Consider the following 15,949-nt stretch of genomic DNA (forward strand, 5'->3'; position numbering starts at 1 on the left):
TCCAAGGAGATCTCAGAGCCCCTTCCAGTACCTAAAAAAGATTTCTAAGAAAGGTAAGGACAAACTTTCTAGCAGGGCCTATTGCAATGACGATTTTAAATTTACAGAGGGTCGGTTTAGACTTGGTGAAGGATGGAATTTTTACACTGAGGATGGTGAGGCCCTGGCACAGGTTGCCCAGAGCTGTGGCTGCCTCATCCCTGGAACTGTTCAAGGTCAGGGTGGGTGAGGCTCTGAGCAACCTGGTCCAGGTCAAGGTGTCCCTCCTCACTGCAGGGGGTTGGAGTAGATCTTCCAGCCCAAACTATTCTACAATTCCCTAATTCCCCCAAAGATCCAAGAACACACTGCTCTCAGGACCAGGGGTCAAGTCTGCAGCCAGCTGCTCTCCCTCAGCCCCAGACTCAGCCACAAGGACATGCCCAGCCAGGATGGGGACAAGGAGGCTCCCCCACAACTGCCACCCAGCCTGGGGCTGCCAGCAACCTGCCCCACTGCCATCACCAGAGATTGCTCACTCTCAGTTCTCGCCAGGATGATTCACCCTCAAATGCAAAGGCACAAAGTGCTCAGATCAGTTTATTGCAAAATAGTACATCTTGGTGACTGCCTGGCGCAGAGCCACTTCAATCCTGGGCGCCCAGACAGTGGGGACAGCCCAGGGCTAACCTGGAGGCCACCAGCTCCTGCCCATAGCTTGGTCCCACCTGGACAGAGCAGAGAACTGTGGGACTTCTCCCCTTTCAAAGACAGGAACTTCACTAAGACCTCATTAGTCTTGTATCCCCTAAAAGGGGATTTCAGGCTGCTAGGATCTGCAAAACCAGACCTACAGCTCATGGACCAGTCCTGAACATCTCCCACCCATTCTGTTGCACCAACTCACCATGACAGACATTCACCACCACAGGCTCAGGGAGCCATTCACTGCCATTCACACTGCCAGTAGAAGAACACTAATAATCCATAACAAACTTCCAAGGCAGCGTGACTCAGTCTTTTTTGGTGGCAGAAGATGTGTTTGTCTGTAGCACTGCTCTTCTTGGCACCTCAAAGTCCTGGGATCACGTTTCTCCCACAGCTTCCTCTACTATCATTTTCCACGCAAATTCGGCTTTTTCTTCCCTTCCAGCAGCCTGATAGCCCAAAGTTTCTTCACCAGACTCCAAAGAACTGCCCCACAACCTAACCCTGGCAGAGGCGCATGTCCCCAGCTCTGGGACAGCCTGTGCTGCTCCATGCTACCTTCTACTTCCCAGCAAGAGTTCCAGAACTTTCCTCACCACCAAAGCCCCCAGCTGACTTCCAGCCACATTTCTCATGATGCCAGTGTTAACTACTCCAGGGTTTTACCAGCATTACAACATAAAGCAGGCAACTGGGCCAATTCCAGCTAGAACTAGATGCTGCTGGTCATTTTTTCCTAGGAAAAGAAAGAGAGGAAGCCCCCACTTAGCTCTGCTGGGTGAAAAACATCAGGGCAGGCAGTGTTAAAAAAACCATTATCAATGGAGAAGCAGCAAAGAAAAATGCTAGATTAGACAAAGCAATTTGATTTTCATTCAAGAAGCAAAGGTGTATAAAACTTTAATCCGTGACTCCCAACCCTCAGCCAGCTCTTCAAATGGTGAATATTGACCAAGTTCCACAGAGCTCTGCTGATAGTCACCCACATATTCAACCCCTTTGGACTCTTCTGAGTGCTCAAGAGAGGTTTTGCTTGCTTTTACTTTTTATTTTTGACTGGGCTGGAAAGTACCTCAGTCAAAACACACAGTGCCCTTAGTGCACATTAAAACCAAAAGCTATCAGAGACAAATGTCAAGATTTTCATAATCTGACCTTATCTGGCCAAATGCAGCACACTGCCACCCTCCCTGTGTCCCCTCCATCCAGGCAGGGACCAGGGCTGCCAGCAGGCTGCCAGGCCACGTGCTGGGTGTCCCAGCAGTGGGAATGCTGCCGGGCAGAGCAGCAGTGGAAAATCAAAACGCAGTGAGACAGTGTGTCATCCCAGGGGCTTGTTCCAGCCCCAGACACCCGCCAGCACCAGGGACCAGCAGGCTCTTTATCTTGTCACCAGTGACTAAGAGCATCCCTGGCATGACGGTACCACAAAAACACAGGTGACACAGGGAAATGGCTCTTTTCCAAGGAGGACGGATCCCTTATTACATCCTGTTTATCTCCCATATTACTGAAGGGAAAACCATGAAGCATGCGATCCTTTCAGGTTCTCTGAATCCACTTAGATTTTATCACCGGAGCTGGAGCTTTCCAGGAATGAAATAGCTGCAAGACACAACGTGGATGAAACGAAATCAAATAGAGAGTCTCCAACATGAAAGGCAGACTAAAAGGATGACAGCACTAGTTATACGGAAGGAGAAATAAGGAGGAAAGGAAATTAAAAGCAATTAAAGGGAATTAATTAGAAGGTATGATGGAGCTATGAAAGAGGAAAAACAGCTATGCAGAGTTCACTAAATACCCCAAACTTTTAATTGTCACACTTGGAACTGCAAGCCCTGGAGGTTCAAAACCCCCCTGGCAGTTTCCAAACGAAAAAAATTCCCATGGCTTAAACAAATTACTTCTTTGCCTCTAAGTCTGAATGGCAGACAAGATTCTGAGCTTCTGCTCCAAACCATGAAGGTAAAAGTGGATCCTTCTCTCCCCTTCAGTCCACGGACCAAAGTGGACAGCCAGCAATTGATACCAGGAGTTGGGGCTTCAAGTGGATTGTTGATGCTGTTGTCCCAAGATTTGGGCTGAATTATTTGCATCTACCCAATGATCCTGGCAGGGTTTTCACAGGGCCCTGGGGGTTTCAGGGCCACCATCTGTGCTTGAAGTCACCAGCATGAGACTTGCTGCTGGGTTAGTCCTGGGGGAGCTGGCTGGCACCTGGAGCATCTCACCTCTCATCAAAATGCACTGTCTGCATTTTCCTCTAAAACCTAACAGTCCTTCCCACAGGATCACAGAATGGTTTGGGTTGGAAGGGATCTTACAGAAAATGCTGACCATGGGCAGGGACACCTTCCACTATCCCAGGTTGCTCCAAGCCCCAACGTCCAACTTGGCTTTGGACACTGCCAGGGATCCAGGGCCAGACACAGCTCCTCTGGGCACCCTGTACCAGGGCCTCACCACCCTCACAGGGAAGAATTTCTTCCCAATATTCCATCTAACCCTGCCCTCTGGCAGTTAAAAACCTGATGATCATCCCCAGTTCTGAACTAGAATGAGGCTCTAAATCAAAACATGACCATGCAAAGGGCTGCAGAGAGCAGGAGTCCCCTGTTTCTCCAGGCCTTCCCTTTGCCAACCACCTTGGTTTAAACCCTGAGAAGTGAGGAAGTTCCTTCTGGAGATCAAAAAGTCCCTTATTAAGGGAATAGTGGTGATGGCTGGGAGGAGCAACAAGAGGTCGTAAAAAAAGCAAGCAGACACTGTTTGTCTTGGCCTCCTGGACATGTATTATTTTCCTGGGATGCAAGCTCCAGTCCCACGCTGAAAGCAAGGATGCATGAAACAGAGATGGGGCTGCCTTGCCAACGTGGAGTTTGTTTCGGAAGAAACTCACCCGGCATTTCCGTGCAGGAAGGAGACAGTGGGGCTGCACTGCCAGAGCTGCTGGATGGTGCCTGGAAAGCACCAGCCAAACCTTTCAGGCTTGGGGTGCATGCACAGGGTCCATACAGCACCCCAAAAAATCCATCGGGGTGGTGGGCAAAGTTTAAAGCTCCCTACGGTCTTCCCATGCTCTTCATCCATCCATCCATGCTCTATCCCGTCAGCCACAAGGTAGATTATATACAGGTATATAGAGACTGTGCAAAAGGCTCTGTCCCCATCCCCTGCACCAGCCCTGCCACCACTCCACTGCTCTCTTCAGAGACCCACAAAGCCCTGGCTGTGTTTAATTAAGTGACCTCACGCTGATTTACAGAACAATAACCCTGTTTCCAAACATACCAGCTTCAGGCAGCTCCCTCCAGTGACAGAACCACACTACTCCAAGGAAAGAGAGAACTTCATTATCAGTTACCCATTACAATTCAAAATTTTAGAAGTATCTTCTGTATATTAAAGGCACAGCTTATGTGACAGAAGAATCAACTCATTTTTACCCAAGTCTAGGGAGGAATTTTTTTTCTTTTTTTTTTTCTGGTACTGTTTTTTCTTGAACGGTTTCATGCTTTGAAGTTAATTATAACTATTTAGCTTTATACATCACTTGCTTAGAAAGTTCCGAGCCTCCCAGATCTCCCTGGTTTATTTGGGACTTGGGTTTGAAAGTCACAGCTGTCACCAGGCTAGATTCCATTAGGGAGATTAATCTTCCCCAAGATGTGTCTTTGGGAAGGTCTGAATCACAGGGTTGGATCCTGCTCTTGGTTACGCAGCATTACAAGAATTGCAAGAAGGGGAGGGAAAACAAAGCTGGGCTGAACTGGTGAGCATCAAACCTCCTGCTGTGGGACTGGACAGGGACATTTGGGACTTTTGAGCAGAATATTTATGCCCTGTGCAGCAAAACAGAGGCCTGCCCTAGTGCTGGATCTGCCAGGCACTGGGGCAAGTCAGTAAAATTGATAGCAATAAGCAAATTGTGCTTGGGAAAGTCAGCAGAGCATCAACCAGTGGTCTTGCCTACGTGATGGATGGAAAGTTTTAGCTGCTGGTCCCTGGTGATGCTCATGGAGACCCTCTGCTACTCTGGAGTGTGCCATGGATGACACACCTCACCCCTACATTAGGGGAACCTCCCATTCCTCAGTGCCAAATTAACTGTGAACAATCCACTGCAAACTGCCTGCACCTCCTTCCTCCACATCCCTCCCAGCTTGCCATCCATCCACAGGAGCAAAATAAAAGCTTTGAGCTTTTAGTTAAGGGAAGAGCATCAAATGAGGGTCTTGCCATCCACACTGAGAACACAGGGTGCATCTACAAGGAAGAAGTAAGTTTAAGCCACCAGATCTCAGGCCAGTCCAAAGCAAAGCCTGAAGAGTCACCAGATAGTTCTTGGATACTCCTACACACACAAAAACCAAAAGGACAAAAGGAACTGCCTGGCAGGGGTGGAACTGAAACAGCCTTAAGTGAAGAGCTACACTCACAAGGGAGTTGGTATGAAGAAGCACCAGTGTGCAATGCCTCCTTCCTGGCTCTGCTGCCTGAAACATGCAGGGAAACACAAACCAGGAGCAGGTTTTGTGCTGGAGCAGAATCTGTTGAAAGGTTTTCTCAGCACACCTCAAAGGTAGAGGACTTTCAGGAATTGCCAACCTGAAAATTCAGGAGAGAATCGTGTGTGGTGAGGTTCTGCTGCAGGTTAGTGCAAGGAGAGCATCACCACTGGTCTGGAACCAGGAATGGGCTGGTGGTCTTCAACCAGCTGCAAGCCACTGCAACAAGGCTCTGGGGGCAAAGCAGGTGTTTTGGGTGGGGTTTTCTGCCTGCCAGCTCAGGTTCCTTGGTGAATTAACCGATCTCTTGCAGGGACCCAGGCCAGGAGCCCAAGAGATACAAACCAGCTGCACCTGCAGCAAACACCACTGGAGTCAGAAGGTGCAGGGAGATGCTCACCTTTAATTTGGGGAACCTGCAACGGATCAACATCACTTTCTCCTTATGGAAGCAGCAGAATTCTGCTTACAAATTAAAAGGCTGCAGCCTGTAAACGATTAGCATACACTTCCCACTGCATAAGACTATCACGGTCAAAATAACTGTAAACCTCATTTTCAAAGCACAGTCTTACAGAATTATTCTGCCTCAGGCTCCACTGAGTTTGCAGGGCCCTGTATTTGTTCCTCAGCTGAGACAGTTGCAAGTTAAGCACTGAATGGTGGTGCTGCTGCTACAGGGATTGTGCAGCTAAATAATTCAGTAACCAATTACTGTTTAACAATATCCCTCCCCACCATCCCAGCGTCGATCCATCATCCCAGGCCAAGAGAGCCCAGCAGAAACAAGCCAGCGAGAAGCCTCCTTGTGATGTAAACACATTGACTTGTGTATAATATACAACTTATTGATCAAAAGACAAGGTATACAGCACATTTTATTGCATGCTAAATGAGGGCTGTAATGAATTGCTGCTTGCCTCTAGGTCATCTGTTTGATTGCCAACTAAGCAAACTGGTGAGGGCGAAAGGTCCTGCCTTTGGGATGGGTCCTTGGTGAAATGAGCTGCTGACCAAGAGAAACAAGAGAAACAGAAAGCAGGACAGTCTGATGTTCATTCTGTGCCCAGACCAGGAAAGCTGGACTTCTCCCTCATCCCCAAAATGTATGAGACACAACTGGCGTTGATGATTTCACCAATGCCATCGAGGCCACTGTACCCAACCAGCTCTTCAGCAAGGACATCCAGTGGTCCCCAGCTCAGACTCATCCCACTCAGGACCTGGTGCTCCCAGCGTGTCACTGTGCCTGGACTGGGATCTGCAAACACAGCTGATCTCACATGTAAAGCCTCACAGACACACAGCACACATGACCAGCTGCCCTCCTGGCTATCAGACAAGGGCTGAGCCCGTTCTTCTTGGCCAGAGCTCACCCAGCCCTTCTCCACCACCGAGGCTCTGCAGAGAAACACGCCTGGTTTTTAAAGATATCCCTCCTGCCTGCTTGGTTCCTCCTTTGTGTGGCTTTAAAGCTTTCTTCTGCGCAGCTATAAAAGGGTGTGAGAAAACTTGGAAAGGAAGCCCTGGGTGGTACAGACAACTGGAACAAGGAGCAATCTGTGCCCGGGGCAGGGGAGGGGGTGGCAGAGCCCACACGGTGCCAGGCTGAATGGCTGCTAGGGAGGAAATGACACACCACACTATCCTGCTTTTGTCCAGGGGCGAGACCAAAACGCTCCAGAGGAAAAAGAAAAACCAGAAAGGGATTATTCTGCCTTGTGCTCTCCCTCCCCTTGCCTCCCTGCCACCCCCAGGCAGGCTACAGGTGACTGCCTCTGCATCCTCGCTCCAGTGGACCGTGGGGCATCGTGATCTGAGCAGCATCTGGTCTGCTTTAGCATTGGGCTTATACTTTCATGCTCCTCAGGTTTCTCCCCGCTTTTTAATTAGGAATCACGGCCACCAGGCCACCCGTTGCTGGGTCTGGCTGGGCAGCAGAGCCTGGGTGAAGGAACTACACCCCATCCACTGCTCCCACCTGCAGGGGAAATGCTGTGTCCCCCAGCTCTGTCACCTTGCCCCCAGCCCTGCTTGTGTGCAAGGTGACACCCAGCTGAGGTGCCCACACTGGTGGCCTCCCCAAACCCCATCTCCCAGAGGGCTGTGACTCCAGCAGGGTCCTGGCTGCACTCTCTGGGAAGACTTAAAAACTTTTTGCCCTCACTTTTCTGAAGTCAAGCTCAAAACTTGGGTGTTTTCCAACCTCCCATTCTCACCTGTCCTGCTCCTCCATCAGTGGTCCCTCCTTCACAACAGCTGCAGGCTGTGGGATTTCCCCAGAATCCATCACTGGGACAATCCCATCCCCAAGAGCTTGTCTCCTCCCTCCCCAAAACTGAGGCTTGGCCTAGGGTCAGATCCTTCACCTGCAGCTCATGAACCATCTCCCAAATGCCCAGCCACCCTCTGAAGCACATCCCACCATATCACGTTTGGCTTTTTTAATCTCTCTCTTTTTCCTGGTGTTTCGGTGTCTCACCTATTGTGTCTTCCCTTGTAAAAGAGCCAGAACTGACACTTCAATCCTCAGCCAAAACTCTCTCTGTATCTCTTCAGGACCAACTCTCACTCCTCACTTAAAGCATACTGAAAACAAGCAAGGCACAAATGCCATTTTCGTATAAATTAAGAAGCCCACCCTGAAAGGAACCAAAATCTCTATTACACATACTCATATTGATGGTATATCTCATTAAGAACAAAACCCTAGAGGAACCCCAACTTAACAACTGTCCACAGACACAAGTTCTCCTCCTGCATCACACGAGCATTTCGAAAGGTCAATACTAGGAAGAAATTCTGTCCTCTGAGGGTGGTGAGGCCCTGGCACAGGTTGCCCAGGGAAGCTGTGGCTGCTCCATCCATGGAAGTGTCCAAGGCCAGGCTGGATGGAGCTTGGAGCAACCTGGGATGGTGGAAGGCATCCCTGCCCATGAGTGTCCCTTCACCTTTAGCTGGTACCAATCATCACAGCATCCCTTCAGCCCAGCTCTCACTCTACAGACACCAGGGCTCCTTTGATTCCATGAGCTATAAAACCTTCTGTCAACCCCACAGCTGGCTGGGGCACTCAGTGCTGGAAGATGCAAACACCAAAAAAACACAAAATTATCAATTGTAGCAGAAACATCTAGCTCATGTTTTTCTTTTCCGTGTCAGAGCTTTTTCCTCTTGAAGGAAAACCCTTTTATTCCTCTTTCAAATAACAGTTTTCAAAATTTAAAGTCAAAATAATAAAAAACAAACCAGCTCTTCACCCTCATCTTTAGTTTAATATTAGCTGGAGCACAGTGGGCCTTGCAAAGCTGGACAGTGAGTTGGCTGATGAAGATGGTCTGCCTTTTTCCCACTGATTTTTGTAGGGTTAGGGTGCAATCCCACCACTGCCCCCAGCTCCAGCAGAAGAGAGGAAGATGGGCAGAGAGCAAGCACATGGCTTGGGGATTTTGGTGCCTTGTCAGGTCTGACTGAGCCTCAGTGAGCTACAGCCCTTTTGCAAACAAAAACTAGAGGCAAAAGAGGGTGAGAAATGGTGCAGGTTTCTCAGCTGACATCTCACCAGCCAGCACAAGGTCACCTTGCCAAGTACACCTCGGTGAGGTACACCCTGAGTAAAGACTGAAGATCTGCCACTTCTGCATGGCTCCAATCTCAGACAAGAAGGGCTGCAAACCTCCCTCGTGGGGCTCTGCAGTGCTCAGTCTGGATTGAGGAGGATTCCCTTTTCCTTTTGTCCTCTGTGGAGACTGATCTTGAGCACTTCCAGCGCTAAGAGCAAAACCTGACTGCTGTCCCTCCCGAAAACAGCGTCCAGTGGCACAGCCCCTTCCCAAGCCCAGCCATGCTGCAGAGCCACCTACCCCAATCCCTCATCAGCACCCATCCCTCACCATGCAGAAAAACTGCTCCATGCAGATGCATGACCTCTTTACATTCCCAATTAATTACTATTGATAACCTATAGGTGTAGCTGGCCAGCCAACCTGCTGTTCCTGCAGCAGAGGCTCCTCTTGCTCAGCTGATGAAGGACCTGACCAGGATGGGGTTGGACAGCGAGCTCTGCCTCAGGGTAAAGGAGAAGGAGAGCCCATGGGAAGGTGGGGAGAGGATCATCCTGGTGATGGAGTCTGAGGAAGACCCACAGCACAAGGTTGAAGTGATGGAGACACCAGAGATGGAGGAGCAGGAGAGGACAACCCCGAGCGTGAAGCACCACAAAGGGAAGGAAGATTTAGCCCTCTGGGTCATCTCAATCACCTGGGTGTCCCCAGGACATGAGTCACCAGACACTCCTTAGCCAGCTCAGCCACCCCAGGCACCACCAGCCCCGCGGCCTGCGCGGTGTGGGGAGCCCTGGGGAAGCACTGAAAGGAGCCGCCAGCCTCAGGGCACACTGTCTGAACATTTGCATATTGAAAACCACATAAAAACACCCCCTAATACCAATAAAAATAGAGTAAGAGCAAAAGAGAAGCAACTGCAAATACACTGGGGGTGCACACCCCGTGCTGAACCGACCAGGACGGCTGCCAAAGCCTCCAAAGATATTCCCATCCCCAGGAGCTCATGGTGGAGCAGGAGATGAGGCAGAGGGTGTGAGGAAAAGACGTTCAGCAGCATCCAGAAAAATGGTCTGTGGGTTGGGGTTTTTTTTCATAAACCACACCTGCACATCATCCACCCATCTGTGCCCCTCCAGACTCATCCACACACACCACTTGCAAGCTGCTTTGCAACAAGGATCAACTTTGTTAAGAAAAAGTACAGGGCCTGAGGCAAAATTAGCTTTTTGTCTCCCAAACAGGCAATTATCTCTTGCACAACTATGCAAGTCTAAAACACAGGAGAGGCAGTATTAAGCTTTACTAAAATGGTGCCTTTAAAGTATAAATTGTTGCAACATGTGAAAGTAACATGGGGGATTTGCAGTTATGGAAAACTTGGAGCACTTTTTATTTTATAGTTTTCAGGCATACTAGGCTCCCAATCGAGGTGACCCAAAAAAAAAATATCACAACTTAGAGCTGTGCTACATACAGCACCCCATTTTTAGATTATTTCAGAGGAGGTAAAACGATCTGCTTCTCTGTTCCTCCTGAAGATCCACAGATATATTCCTTTCAGCATTTAAAGGGAGCTTATAAAAAAGATGGAAAGGGACTTTTTACATGGGCATGTAGTAATAGGACAAGAGAGAAATGTTTTAAACTGAGGGTAAAGTCAGATTAGATGTTATAAAGAAATAATTCCTGGCTGTGAGGGTGGGCAGGCCCTGGCACAGGGTGCCCAGAGAAGCTGTGGCTACCCCTGGATCCCTGGAGTGTCCAAGGCTGGGATGGACAGGGCTTGGAGCAACCTGGGATAGTGGAAGGTGTCCTGGATGAGCTTTAAGAACCCTTCCAACCCAAACCATTCCATAAAGGACACTTAAAAAGGCATCAAAACAACACAGACCATGTTGCAGGAGTCTGTATATATATGTAGAGACAAATCTGCTTCAATGGGATACTCAAGTTGCATCGACAAAAAATTAAGTTAACATTCTCTTTTTCATATTTTGAAAAGGAATCCTAAAATGGGTCATTTCTAACCTGACAATATTAATTTACAAGTTGACGTTTGTTTAGTGAAGCCTGTCAGTGCTGGGTCACTTTTAACTTAAAACCTTTACATGGGAAATTAATGCATCACCATATTAATTACATGTTATGAAAGGACTCATTTTACAGCCTTATAGTTTAAAACAGCTAAAAGAAACCCTGCTGCTTGTGTCCTGCTTACAATTCACATGGCAGCTCTGTGCTTCTCAACAGGCTGACCAAGAAGTGTTTATCTTCTTGTGGGGAAAACAACAACTGCATATCAGACATTAATTTAATTAATCCAGTGCACCAGCTTTGTACCAACCATGGAAGCACAGAATAAATACCCTGAGCTGGAAAGACCCACCAGGATCATCAAAGCCCAACTCCTGGTCTCACAAATACCTGGTACCTTTGGGTTGAAGAGAAGATCAAGGTCCCCAATATGAAATTCCAGCCCCAAAAAGAAACTCTAAGATGGAAACAACCAAAAACAAAGACAGTTGCCAAAGGCCAGGCTGACTAGTGAAGGCACTACCCAAGCAACCTCAGTGACTACCAACAGTTAGGTTTCTTTTGGCCCATTTAATTCATAATCAAGATGCTTAAAAGAGACAATGAATACCCCAAATATGTTCTCTCACATCTTCTGGACTCCAGCCTCCAGCTCCCTGAGGAGCTGGCAGAGGTCACCACGCTCCTGCCCACCCTCTTCTCAGCCTCACTTTGATCACATGTTCACCACAGAGCAAGGCAACCTAAAAACAAAAGCCCCAAAGGGATTTGTATTTCAAACTTGCCAATGGCTTCCTACTTGTGCCCCTGTGCCAAGGCACAACGTGCTCCACACACGGGCTCATCTTTGTGGCAGTCATGGAGCTCATCTCCTGCCAGTGAGCTGCATTTGCTAATGCTGATTTGGTTATTGCCATCAGACTCCATCAAGCATGCAAATCTTCAGGTCTTACGCTAGACAACGCCTGGAGGAAGGAGAAGGCCAGAGCAAATAAATTAAAATGGGATTCCTTTATTAAAATGAAAAAGAAAAAATAAAATTTTTTCAAAAAATGGCAAGAAGTAAACTTTTCTCCTCCCTCCCCACCTCCTTCTCCTCTGATGCATGTTCTTAAACATGATGCAATGAAAAGCTCATGTCACCAGGAACAGAGACCAAGAGGTCCCACAGAACAAAGGCCACCTTGCAGACTCGTAGATGCTGTACCCACGAGACAGAAGACCTGCAAGAAGCAGCAACAGCAGGTTGGGAGGCTCCAGTTTTCTCAGCAAATCAGTAACTCATAAGGCTACTTGGGACTTGGCAGCAGGTCAAGGGAGAAAACTGTGCCCCTTCTACTTTGCTCAGGTAAAACCTCACCTGGAGAGCTCCCAGCTCTGGGGTACCCAACAGCAGACGGACATGGAGCTGCTGCAGTGAGTCCAGAGGAGGCACACAGATGCTGCCAGGGCTGGAGCAACTCTGCTCTGGAGCCAGGCTGGGAGAGCTGGGGGTGTTCAGCTGGACAAGAGAAGCTCCAGGGAGAGCTCAGAGCTCCTGCCAGGGCCTAAAGGGGCTCCAGGAGAGCTGCAGAGGGACTGGGGACAAGGCATGGAGGGACAGGACACAGGGAATGGCTTCCCAGTGCCAGAGGGCAGGGAGAGATGGGATCTTGGGAAGGAATTCCTGTCTGTGAGGGTGGTGAGGCCCTGGCACAGGGTGCCCAGAGAAGCTGTGGCTGTTCCTGGATCCCTGGCAGTGTCCAAGGCCAGGCTGGACAGGGCTTGGAGCAGCCTGGGATAGTGGAAGTTGTCCCTGCCCATGGCAGGGGGTGGAATGAGATGAGTTTTAAGGTCTCTTCCAGCCCAAACAATCCTACGACTTTCTAGAGCACAGTGCACCCCACAACCCAAAAGAGCCCATGTCTCTTGGTTGGCAGAGACAACAACTTTCAGATAAGCCACAGAGCTGCCAGTTTTACCCACTGAAAGACATAAATAAAATGTCCACATCATGTTCATAGGGGTGTCCGATAATTTCAAATAGGGTTCATGCTATTTGTGGACCTGAATTTTCCCTGCAGGGGAAGTAGAAGTAATTTTGCATTTCAGGTCCTGAACCATAGTGCAGCTTTGTTATTAAACAGTTGACACTACCCTGAAGCCTGGGAGCAGCATTTTATGTGCATGTGAGAGTTTACAGAGCATTTGTGTGTCATTTCTGATGAATGGCACCGCATAAATGTTAGATCTTCAACCCATTGCTCTTGCAAATACTATTTCTTCTGTTATTTATTTGTATTGCTGTAATTCATTCAGGTGCCAACCATGACTGAGGCCGTGCCATCAATACACAGCCTGACAGCAGCAGCAGGAGACAACAGCAGCTCTAGAGATCACACAGGAGAACAGGAAGCATCTTGGCTGGTGCTGGTGGGGAACGGACATCCAGCCAGAAGATGTCCTCAAATCTCAAGGAAAACCCCAGTAAAGCAAACAGAAGAACTCTGATGCACAGCCCATCTATCTAAGTGTCTAAGCAGAAGAGGACCACAGAAGCCCCATCTCTAGGATGGCATGGAGTCTCAGACAGACCTTTCAAATGCAAGTGTGTGTGCCACCAAACACCTAGACCACAGCAAGAGGAACTCAAGGCCAGCAGCTCATGTCTCTGCAAAGCCAATCCCAGATCACAGAATCATTTAGGTTGGAAAAGCTCTCTAAAATTGAGTCCAACCATTCCACCAGCACTGCCAAGCCCACCACTAACCCATTTCCCCAGGTGCCACATCCACATGGCTTCTAAATCCCCCCAGGGATGGGGACTCCTGCACTTCCCTGGGCAGCTGTGCCAGCATTTGCAACACTTCCCAGGAAGAAATTCTCACTAATATCCAATCTAAACTTGCCCTGGTGCAACTTGAGGCCATTTCATTTTGTCTCTGTGATTTGTCCTAGCTGTGACAGCCTCCCTAGCTGCCGTGGAGACCTGCTTCCCTGCAGAAACAATAAGCACATGCCCTAGTGCTGGTTTGTATGGACCAGCAGGATGAGATGCTATCAGCCTGCACCTCTCCTCTGCTCCAGAAGTGCCCTGAGGCAGCATCCAAACCCTGCTGCTGGGGAGCAATGCAGCAGCTGGATTGGCAAAATCCCAGCTCTGGTCTGGCAAGGTGTGGCCCTGCACTCTCCCTGATGAAGCCAACAAGATGTCCATAAGTGGGCTAACGTGGTCCACCAGCACCTCTGGGGATGGAGCTAACTCACGCCAGGCACTGTGTCACCTCTGCTGCCCGTGCCAGATGTTCATCCCATGAAGCACCTGCATGTGGACATCACCAAGCTGCTGCCACCCCGAGCCACATCTGAAAAAATGTCACCAGGGTGGGCAGAACCTCCTAGCCATGAAGGTCTGCCAACATCCCAGACCGACTCCCTGGGAACTGTACCACGGTCTGCAACAGTGGCAGAACTGTCACCCGGTTGTCCTTGTCACCTGGACAGACAGTGCCACCACACCCTTTTAATTCTTCCTTCTGAGCCCTGCTCTTGCAGCAACTCCCTTTGGTCCTGCAGAACTGCTGGAGAGGGAGCCAGCAGCCTGACAAGCACCACCACTCACCACCCACTTGCTCCTTTGCTCCTCAAAAAAACCCCATGAAACATTTTTAGGATCAACCAGCTTAGCTAAACAAGCCAAAGCACCTCTTCCCAACGACAATAATGGAGAACTAAGGTATCATCAAATAAATGAAACAGATTAGTGAGAAGAGTGACTGTTGTTTCTTTGAGCTGGTCATGGCCAGATAAAAGGCAAAGCAAGACCCGGATCCCTTTATCCCTTTTCATAGGAGTGCTGTAAAATGAGTGGAACAGACTCAGCAGAGCTGAAAATACAGGGCAGGACAGACTTTTCCCTCCAAACACACCTGAAACTTCTTTCTCCGCCCTTCTTTTTCTCTTCCACATCCCCTCTGGAAAAGCCAAACTTCATTCATTACAGAACCAAACTATTTCCCTTTTTATTCTAATATTTCCTTTTTTTTTTTTTTTAACAGGCGACCATCTGGGAGTGGAGGAGTAGAAAGGAAGCCCTGGAGCTTTTCAGACACAATAAATAAATTATAAAAAAAAAAAAAGAAGTATGATTAAAACCAAAAAGCATAAACAAACAAACCATGTTACCCAGAATAATGACTTCGGGGAAAAGAGCCAAAAAAATTGTATAAGCTTCTGGAGCGTGGCAAGAGAAGAGAACAGAAAGTCCTCACTGCTGAGGAGAATGTGCCACTGCAATGGGACAGGGGCTGGGACTACAGGGATGCCCTGGGCAAGCCAGGAAGGAAGAGGGCTTCACATAGACTTAGATGCCCAAATTTGGCTGCAGGCACCTGATTCTGGAAACAGCAAAGCTTTGGTCTAGGCACTCTCAGACTTACCAGTACGGTGTGATTGCATCTGCTCTTCTCTAGTGAGGCCCTACCTGGAGTCAAGCTCGAGAATCCTCAGAAAAAAGATATGGAGCTGCTGGAGCCAGGCCAGAGGAGCCACAGAGATGCTGCCAGGGCTGGAGCAACTCTGCTCTGGAGCCAGGCTGGGAGAGCTGGGGGTGTTCAGCTGGACAAGAGAAGCTCCAGGGAGAGCTCAGAGCTCCTGCCAGGGCCTAAAGGGGCTCCAGGAGAGCTGCAGAGGGACTGGGGACAAGGCATGGAGGGACAGGACACAGGGAATGGCTTCCCAGTGCCAGAGGGCAGGGAGAGATGGGATATTGGGAAGGAATTCCTGGCTGTGAGGGTGGGGAGGCCCTGGCACAGGGTGCCCAGAGAAGCTGTGGCTGCCCCTGCAGTGTCCAAGGCCAGGTTAGACAGGGCTTGGAGCAACCTGGTCGAGCTGAAGATGTCCCTGCTCATGAGGTTCCCTTGGGCCCACTTCTCGAGCTTGTCCAGGTCCCTCTGGATGGCATCCCATCACTCAGGCATGTCAACTGCACTCAGCTCAGTGTCATCTGCAAATACAAACCCCTCTGAGCTATTCTTGTTCTACAGCTTCATCATTTTCAGCAGCAGCATGCCATATTCTGCAGGGATGACAAACTGGGGGCACACAGGGTGGATGGCATTACCCAGAACAAATCTGATTTCTTTCTGAAAAACAGAGAGCACAGAGGGATGC

The sequence above is a fragment of the Lichenostomus cassidix genome, chromosome Z (genome assembly GCF_008360975.1).
Source record: "Lichenostomus cassidix isolate B80296 chromosome Z, HeHo_3.0, whole genome shotgun sequence".
Classification (NCBI taxonomy): domain Eukaryota; kingdom Metazoa; phylum Chordata; class Aves; order Passeriformes; family Meliphagidae; genus Lichenostomus; species Lichenostomus cassidix.